The sequence below is a fragment of the Dermacentor variabilis genome, chromosome 9 (genome assembly GCF_050947875.1).
Source record: "Dermacentor variabilis isolate Ectoservices chromosome 9, ASM5094787v1, whole genome shotgun sequence".
NCBI lineage: Eukaryota > Metazoa > Arthropoda > Arachnida > Ixodida > Ixodidae > Dermacentor > Dermacentor variabilis.
The window spans coordinates 123,438,585-123,448,474 of NC_134576.1; the positions used below are offsets into that span (position 1 = coordinate 123,438,585).

General features: G+C 44.5%; 1 long non-coding RNA gene across 1 annotated transcript in view; it reads left to right on the forward strand.

Moving 5' to 3' along the window:
* Positions 1-8,267, forward strand: part of LOC142557403 (uncharacterized) — a 40,471-nt gene extending 32,204 nt beyond the window's left edge. The window contains exons 2-3 of the long non-coding RNA XR_012822767.1: positions 6,594-6,638; positions 7,966-8,267. This is a non-coding gene — a long non-coding RNA (uncharacterized LOC142557403). The remainder of the gene's footprint in view (positions 1-6,593; positions 6,639-7,965) is intronic.
* Positions 8,268-9,890: the final 1,623 nt, after the last annotated feature.

A 9,890-nucleotide genomic window follows, 5' to 3' on the forward strand; every position in this document is an offset into this window, starting at 1 on the left:
GGTTCCGAGCTCCCACGTGGCTTGATTGTACTACATGCACACAAAATTTGTTTCGTTTCTAATAAACTTCCGCGTTGAGAGTCGAGCGCCTGTGTCGTTGCTTCTTTTTTTTGTCTTTCTTGCCCCTGCTTCTGTTTGCGCCACGTTGCTAATTTGTTCTCCTATTGTGTGTGTGTGTGTGTGTGTGTGTGTGTTTAGTTTCGTATTGTGCAATGCAGAATGAATTCAGACTCGACAATGAAGCTGTAGCCCCTGCAATCAAGGCCTCTCACCGTCGAGCAAGGCTAGCGTTATTTGACATTTCTATTTAGCATTCATTTTAGCAAACAAGGCGATGGCCATGTTACTGGCCATGTGATGGTCATGCGATGGCCATATGGCTATATGACTTATTATCCATTTTTCCACACACGCACACACAAATTTGGGTGCTTACCATGCTAATGAGTACCCGTCACTCGTCTTAAAGCCGTGCAGGCGGCGGCAGCAGTCATGTCTATCCTGTTAAGCACGGCAGCGACAAGCTCACCCAATCGTGTGACCGAGTACTACACACGCAGTACCGCACAGCGCTCCTTGCTTTGATTTCCTCTTTTCTTTTTTTTCTTTCCTTTTCGTGTAGTTTGCTATTGTGGAGTGAAGAATGAACTCAGACTCAACAGAGCAGTCGTAGACCCGCAGTCAAGGCCTCTCGCCACCGAGCGCCATTCTTGCTTTGGTGTAGTCGAAGACGCGTTCGTTCGTATTCGACCGTTTTTGGTGCTTACAAAACCCTGGCATGGCTTCCGGCTTTCATAAGAGAAACTGAGCGGGCAAGAAAGACACATATTGTCGAGCCGCAGTTGTCCGGCAAGACAGAGGCCCGCAGATTTTCAACATTTTTTTTATCTATAGGTAATTCGAGATGTACAAATAAAGCTATCCGTACATAATGCATAAAGAAATACAAATTACCGACGCTCGAAGCCCGACAAGCTTTTCTTTTATTCGAAAATTTACAAAAGGGCGCCTCCTAGGTCTAGCTAACTTGAAAACACGCTTTTCTTACCTTTTCTCTTTCATAACTGAGTGGTTTCTTTAGGTGTTCTCTGCTTGTAAGACTCTAGACCGGAAGTATCTTGGAGGCCACAGGCCTCATTGCTCCTAAAGCGCCTGCAAAGCGGAAACGTGCCAGAATTTTCTACCCGTGTCGCTGCATGGAACAAACCTCGCGTTTGCGAGGCCGGGTGACGTGGCGAATACGCTGCGTGTCTGTCACAACGCCACAGTAAACTCAATTACACCTGTACCAAAGCGTGCGCTGTCGTCGAACTGTTTCTACACACGTGTCCTACGCTGGTGGAGGCGATGGTCGATGGAACCCATTGGCATTTTGCAAAATGTCGATAAGCACACAAACGTATTAAAGGCGGAATCGCAAGCGAGCGGAGGTGCTACACGTACGGTTCGCGACTGAAGCAGTTGCTGACGCACTGCGCATGCGCGGATGGATGTATGGATGTATGAGCGTCCCCTTTGGAACGGGGCGGCGGGTCGCATCACCAAGCTCTTGCTATTATACCGCCTAACGTCTTACCTAGGTTAAAGAAAAAGAGAAAGAAAAAAAAACACGATGAATTCCCACAACCAAATTTTCTGACTTCCTATTGTGAACTTTGCTTTTGTACGGCTACGTTTTTTTGTCGCGCTGGGACGAGACAAACGCCACCTAGTGGAGCCTCAGAATAGGGACCCACCCACCCTCTCCCAGCACCCCTTTCCTTTTCACTCATTAAAATGTTATTCTCTCTCTCTCTCTCTCTCTCTCTCTCGCAGTTCTGCTACGGAAACTGGCTTATTTTTAAAACCTCCTTACACCTAGATTAGCAAAGAAATGGGAAACTTGCTCACGTCATGTGTTCACACGTGACGTGTGAACGCATGACGTTCTCTAAACGATGTTGGGCTCGGCAAAATAAGAGCACGTAACCTCGTAATAACTTTTCTTTCTTGTAGGCTATGAGAAAGAGCAGATAACAGAACAAAAGTGGGTAGCAGAATTCCTGAACACAGTCTATGTATTTTTGTCTAGGAGCATACATACTTGAACTAATAATGCATAAAATAGTTGAGCGACGATAAAGGTTGTATAAGAATACGCCCGCTACTTGGAGGTACACGTTGTTTGGGCGGTTAACTTTACGAGCTTGCCTGGTGATTCGTAATCGTCAGTGGAATAATTTTAAGGAATTATTTATTGAAATACATGATAAGCACTAACCTCTAATGCGATTTGAATCAAATTTTCTGAATTTAAGAGAGAAAGCTAAATTTTACCGACAGTAGCAAACTGAATTTCGATTCGCTTCCTTCAAACTGTTTTTGAAAGTTGCCGATTTTCGGCAACTTAAAGAAAAAAGCTGAAGCACACAGCTTACAACTCCTTAACTCGGTACCAAAACACAAATACAGCAGTTTTGTAAATTGTATCTATTAGAACATCTAAAGCGGACAAATATATAGTACGAGTAAACAGATTACGTAAATTTTTACATTGTTTACTAGGGTTTTAGAAAAGTTCTACTTAAAACAAACATTCTGTAATAAATTATGCTGTGTTGCATAGCAAATCGCTTTTATCCGCTTTATAAGTATGTATAGGGGCACATAACACAATTGCGATATCATTTTTATCTCTACGTACATTACTGCAAACTAAATACTTGAGTCTTTTCTTGCTTTTTTTATTTTTACAATTTTCAGAAATGTTTCTTTCATAATTTATGCACTAAATAAAAAAGCTGCTTGCCGCAGTCCGGGCGGACATTAACTTGTTATTTTGCTCTTTCTTTCTTTTAATGCAACAAACCTCATCAAATTCAGACAGGCTGGACAGCCTGTCAGAAGCAGTTTGCCCTGTTTCATCTCTCATTCTTCAGGGTCCACGGTTCGTTAACCCAAACCGTGGGCATTAAGGCCTAATATTAAGCGCAGGAAAGACGTAAACATAACGAGCTTGCGGTGGCATCAACGACCGCCCCGTTTCTAAAGGGATGCCCACAACGTTCATCTACCCGTCCATAATATATCCGGGGTCGCCGACACCGCCTCCAGGGCTGCGAAGAAAACGAGGAGGCCGCACTCGATACGACCTGAGAACCGCGCCAGATTCTTACTGTCTCGTTGTGAGTGTTACGCGAAGCTTAGTCGAGCTCAGCCTCGGCAGGTGTTCGGACTTTGGGATTTCAATCGAAGACACGGCCACCCTTTCACAGCACGCGGGCTTCGTTATTTCGAGGTGTTTGACGAGTAGTTTCTCAATAATATTACCAGAAGGAAATCAGGCGCAGTGTGATCGCTCTACCTATTATTTTTAGGCTATATTATTTTAGGCTATATTGATTAGGTTATATTGCCTAATCAGTCTTTAATTGTGCGCATAACACAATGAAAAGCCTAGTAAATTCCAAGGATTTCCAATTTTGGAAATCAGGCGCAGTTTGATTGTTCTACCTACCGCGGGAAATGTGTAAATTACAGGGATTCTGTTTGATTTTTGTGCCTGTTCTTCGGACATTCTTCTTGGTGGAATTGCCAGGCTTTACCTTTTTGTAAATTTCCAAGCAATAGCGTTTTTTTTAAACGTATAAATGTGATATTTTGGTAAAGCTCACCGAACTATTGAAAAAAAAAATTCTTCAAAATGTTTAATGCACACAATTAGCTGGTGGCTTCCAGGGGCTATGGTACAGACAAGAAGTGCCGACACCTGGTCATGGCACGTCTGTTCTTCGCTGTTCTCCGCTTCGAGGAATAATCTTTTGAACGCAACTTTTTTGTCTGGAATGAATGCGATTGCAGGGGCGCTGCGTCTTCATGACGTAGCGTTGTCAATTTTGTCTACGTTTACCCTACTCCGCTGGCGTCTCTCCTATGCTGATCATGCGTACTTGAATGTAGTGTAAAACTTATCTTGGTATGTTAAGGAACTTTTCTCTTCTATTGCGAACTTGAACTTCATTGCTGTACGAGCCTTCAAGAAGCAGTCTGTAGTGCAGTCATATGTTTTTAACGGGCACATAACGCTCGTACCGTCTTTTGCGTTGCATTGCAACGGTATTGTCGTAGTACTTCGTGGAAATATTCTTGTTTCTTTATTTTGTTCCACGATGTTAACCGCTGAAATAAAGCGGGATGATTGCTTATGACCCCAGAAAGCTTCCAGTATCGTGTTATTGGAGCATAATATTTCCATAAAAAGAATGCGTTTATTTTTTTCGTGTACTCTTTAGTGCGACCCTAAAGGAAATTTACCAATGTCTCGATTGGAAAATCCAATCGATCATGTCCTTGCAGAAGGTGTTTACGTGTTAGACGCCAAGCTTTACGCTTCGTACTTTTCCGTACGCACACCCCTGCTTGCAATTTGTGCAACGACACCAAAAGATCCTCGCTATTGAAAATGTGATTAAAACTTTCGCGGGTATCGATATAGTAGTAGGCAACGTCATCGCATGCATGACGCCAACATAGCCATCTACATAACGTAAACGTGGCTCTAAATGATGTGTATAGCATGCATAGTGTACCATCACAGACTTTCAACACATTCAGCATTAACGCAAGCGCCTGCATGGAATGATGAATCAGGGACATTGGATGATGCTCTAGTGAAACTTTGCGAGCTAGGAAAATGGTCGCTTTGTTTCTTTTTTTTTTTTTTTTTGCAGTCCCTCTCTTTTGAAGGATACACATATATTGTAATACGTTGCGCGTAGGCTGTGATTAACTCTCCTGATTGAACCGCATTATTTATGGCTTCCATAAGTATGCTTTCCAAAACTCTCATTTTTTAGTGAGGTTATGTAATCGATGGGGGGGGGGGGGACATAAAAATCACGTTCTTTTTTATTTGTACTAGGCTCAGTGTATGATAATTTTAGTCCCCCCTCCCCTGACTAGCCTACGGCTATATGGCCTAATCAGTCTTCAATTGTGCGTATACCATAATGAAAGGCGTAGTAAAATTCCATGATGTCATCCTTTCGTACGCATGCACACCTTTCTAAGAAAACGCCAGCGGTTTGATATTATTCATCTCTCCGCCACGAACGCCAGCCTTTCTCTGCCGTTACTTTCACGTGTGAGTTATTCATACATTCTGTTGTAACTGGGACTGAGCAATAAATCCTCACCATCGTGAGCGTAGTGCGTATTGTTTCAACTGTTTCCATCCAGCCCTGCGATAGCTCAGCACGGGGCTGAGAGAGTACCAATGAATGATGTGAAATAACTGTGACGCCTCTGTTCACACTATGCCCTCCCTGTGTGTTTTCTTTTGTAAACCTCAGATAACTTTTCGAAATGTCTCAAACACGAACTTTTCCGTTGTAGTAGGAGGAAGCCACACCACGGGAAACTTATGCATACAGACCAACTCGGAAGTTAAGTCGCGCAAACAATTTTTATTTGTAGCGACAGTGTATCTAGGGAGAGCAGACTCAGCAGCAAATTTTAGCGAGCAAAGTGCGAAAGAGTGCGTCGGCCAAAATTCGCGTCAATCCATGTTTCTTTTAGTAGTAGCAGTGTTTTGCTTGTCGTTTATACATATTTACATTGTGGAGTAGTACTATACAGAAAGAGTTCCCCGAGGATAATACTGCAGTGTAACCTCTTGTTAACGAATGCATTAAACGTGTGCCTATTAAAAGCACAAGGCAACTGCAGTAACAATATCGTCTATAGCAAAATAAGTAAACGAATAAGTTAAGCGAAAAAAAGAACAAATCCAAGAGAATTAATATATAATAACGCAGTACCTTCGCCTGATATATCTATAAATAAAACATTTGAAAACGAAAAAAAAAGGAAAGACGTTTGATATCAGCCAGGAGCGAATTCCCAAGCTTTAAACCAGCTAACTCGACAATGTGTTGCACATAGTAGCTATGCGATGGGCAATAATGCGTTTTAATTTGAAGCAAATTAGGCGTTAATTGCGTTGAATAGGTTAACGCGTTTGCCACACCGCAACTTGAATAAGCGCTGCCATAGCAGCTCGCCCGAAATGGCGCTAAGCCAGGACTCGGCCTAAACTTGACCACAACGTTTATAACAGCTGACGCCCCTGTTCGCGGCTCCACACACCATAGTGCACTCTGAGTAACATTTTCAAGGTGTCTTTTTTGCAGATATAAAAATAACAATGTTGGGCAGCTCCCAGTGCGCCGCACGTGATCCTCGGTATGACGTCACATCCGCCTCGTCGTGTCGCTGCGCCCCGCACCACTAGGGGTGCCTGCCGCGTGCCACGGGGAAATCCAGCAATCTCCGTGCTTTCTGGTTTTGCAGCTTCCACGCGATTACTTTGGTGACATTCTTAAACGATTCGGGCATCTGTCGTCTGGAACAGAGCAATCTGAACGATTTCCGATACATTTGTGGTTGCCAGCCACAACGCGAGCTGATCGTGGAATGCGTTGCAGTGGGCCTTGAAGGGTTCCCCGGAATAAATGCTAGTTCGAGCGGACACGCGAAGTGACAGTTGCATCGACTGTCGACTAATGCTTTGTATTTGTTTACAAGCAGCAGTCTTTCTCTTCTTTTGTTTTCAGAGATTTGCAGCATGGCATACGTAGTAAAAAGAAAAGAACAAGAAGGTACGTCAAATAAACGCATGCAGCCCTGTGTGATGCAGGTACTGCGGCAAAAATATTTCGCATTTGTTGTCCGTTATCCAACGGATATTGTCCTCTGAAACTTCAGGCGTGAGTTTGAGTTGCGTGAGCATCGTCTGCCTAACATCGGTAAACGTTAGCGCAGTAATTTACAGTGTTCGGTGACTGCCTGTCTCACAAGGAACGCTGCCTTAGATTCGTAGATAAGCAATAGTACCTTACCGAGAGCAACATCAGATGCCGCAATCGAAATTGGTGGCAAGACACCAAGGCCACAAACAGGCAAGCTATCCCAAGAAATAAACGGCTACATAAAAAAAAACCAGAAACAAGGTTGATTTGGCTGAAATGTCAAAACTTATCAAAAATAACGAAATGAGCGACATCTGAAGCTACATCATTGGGGGAAAATGAGGAGTCTGGTAGAAATGGGGCAAGAATTAAATGAGTAAAAAAGCAGATTGAAGATGAAAGCAGTAAGATATACGCTGTCACACGTGAGCGGGATAATATAATCAGTAATTTCTACAATATAGTAAGGGCAGCAGAGGAATTTCGTACTTAACTGTACAGCGTCCTGAACAGTCACATCACCACAATAATACTTAGTGACAAAAAGAAGCACGAACTCCATGTGTAACTAAGGATAAAATTAGCAGCGCTTTTCAAAACATGCCCAGTAGACAATCAGCGGGGAGAAATGGAATAACAGTAGATTTGCTAAAAAAATGGCGGCTAAATTGTGCTCGAAATTATTGCGAGGCTTCATTCGCAATGCCTCATGACGAGAGACTTATACGAATGCAAATATCAGAATAATTGATAGCAAGGGAGGCGTCAAATTATCAGGTTGCTTTCATTACTACACGGAATGTTCGCTCCTATACTTTTTGCATAGAACAGGGCTACACTTGACTTTGATCATGCCAAAGAACAGGATGGCTTTAAAAGAAGGGGAACATTTATTCCCACTCGTGTCATCACACAGGTGATTGGGGAGTCCGCATAATATACAGAACTCCCCTGCACGCCCTTCATACGTTACGAAAAGCTGTTCGATGCAGTATAAGTACTAACACTCTTGGAGTCATTGCGTGCAGCAGATAACTGGTGAGCTATTGGCGTAACAGCACGAGTGCCAGGAGAAGGGAAGCGCAGTCGAGGACGGCAGTAAACTAGGCGGGGTGGTGAAATTGGGAAATTTGCAGGCATAACACGTAGTCAGAAGACACATTAAAGGGAGACTGCGCATGATGATGACGATGATGATACCTAAAGCGTTGAGACAGCGACAAAATAGTTTTCGTAGGAGAACACGGGAATGGCGTGGATGGCCTGAAATGCGTCGCGCAATCGCGGCAAACATCATCGGCTGCGAAGATCAACCGGTATGGAAGGTGTGTACACATAGCATTCCCTTCTCGTGCAGCCTGCAATAAATTTGATATCTCATGCCCACAGTAACAAAAAAGATACTCCAATTGATTGATTGATTGATTGATTGGCTGATTGATTGATTGATTGATTGATTGATTGATTGATTGATTGATTGATTGATTGATTGATTGATTGATTGATTGATTGATTGATCGATCGATCGATCGATCGATCGATCGATTGATTTATCCGCTACTCGGCTCTCACAAAAGTGAGCACTGAGCCAATATTTCGCCAACAACTGCTTGTCAGTGTCCTGCATGAGCGAATGCCGACGTTGTAAAGAAGCTAACATACAACAGGCGCGCTGGTAACTTTGTTTGGACGCTTTAGTTTAACAAGTACGCATGACTAAATTTCCACCTCCCCTCAAACGCAACTTTTCAATTCTAGTATATATCGCAGCGCTAGGGCACTACAAAAACAAAGAATCAAAGGTAAGGAAGAAAGGCGGTGTTCCCGGGTTCGAGTCCCGGACCAGGACGAATTTTCATTCAACTGCTAGGCATTTCTTTCAAGGAACCCGTATGGATTTTCCTTTGTATTAACTGCTACGATTTGTTGGACGTTTTATTTTCCTTTAATTAATTGCTTTTCTCCGCCTTGCGGGTTTTCGCAGAACTATTACGTCAAACTCTTGCCTTTGCTTCGAGCTGTTGACAGACTTCGCCTGCCATCTACTAGACGCCTGTTTGGCGCAGATCGTAGAGCGGCTGCCCCAGGAAAAGCGGTGGTCCCGGCTTCGAGTCCCGGTGCAGGACGAATTTTTCTTCAACTTCTAGGCTTTTCTCTCGAGGAACCCGTATGGGTTCCCCTTATAGCAGTTGCTACGAACGGGTGGATGTCTCAGTTTCCCTTAATTAAAAAAAAAAACTTTAGTCTGTGGCCTGCGTCCGTCTGGGCTACGATTTTTTTTTTTCTGGGGGCTGCAAATTTCTCGCCCAGTGGCTTCCCGCGCTTTCCCTCTCGTCAACCTCTAAATCGTCCGTTTCCCGCGCTTCTTGCACTGCTGCAGTGCCTCATCCTGTCCTCGCCATCCGGCTTATTTATCAAACGCTGGCGCGTGCTCGCGATGAACCGCGCGCAGACCGGAACGAGGGACTCCCCCCTGACGTACGCAGGGGTAAGCACACACTCTGTTACACTATTTGGCTCCCCCTTATCCGCTCTTCTCGCGCACCTCCAGTTCTTCCTATGCGCCTGCGACTCACCCGTCGCCGTTACAGCCACCGCCGGGTGCGAGTGACAGCCGAAGTACGACCGCGCCATCTTGCGACGCCTTTGTGATCGCGAACCCCAGTTCCTCCCTCTCTTCCCCCGTCCTTTACCAGGCCCAGCAGACCTACCCTCTCCAGACCCCTCACCAGAAGCCTGAACTATCGCCAAGCATTCCCTGAATAACAATAAAGAAGGTATAGCTACATGAAAGAAATAATATAAAATATGAAACCTCCCCTCCGCCTCCCCCCCCCCCCCCCTCTTCTCTGCTCTCTCCTGTAGACATTCACAAGCACACAATCTTCCTTCCATCGTCGGGGGGGGGGGCATATCACCCGGCTTTTCTTTTTTTTTTCTCTTCTCGAACAATGAAGAACAGCCGTACGCAAGAAGCAAGCCAAAACAGTTGGCGATGCGGCGCAACAGGCTTTCTCCGCGCAGATGTTCAACTCTCGCGCGTACTTTAATGCTGCTCGGGATCTATGCGTTATTCTTTTTATTTTTTTCGGCAACCGCACTCCCTCCGTACTCGCCCCGTTCTTCATCTCCAGCGGGCTCGCGCGCGAGTTCCATGCCAAT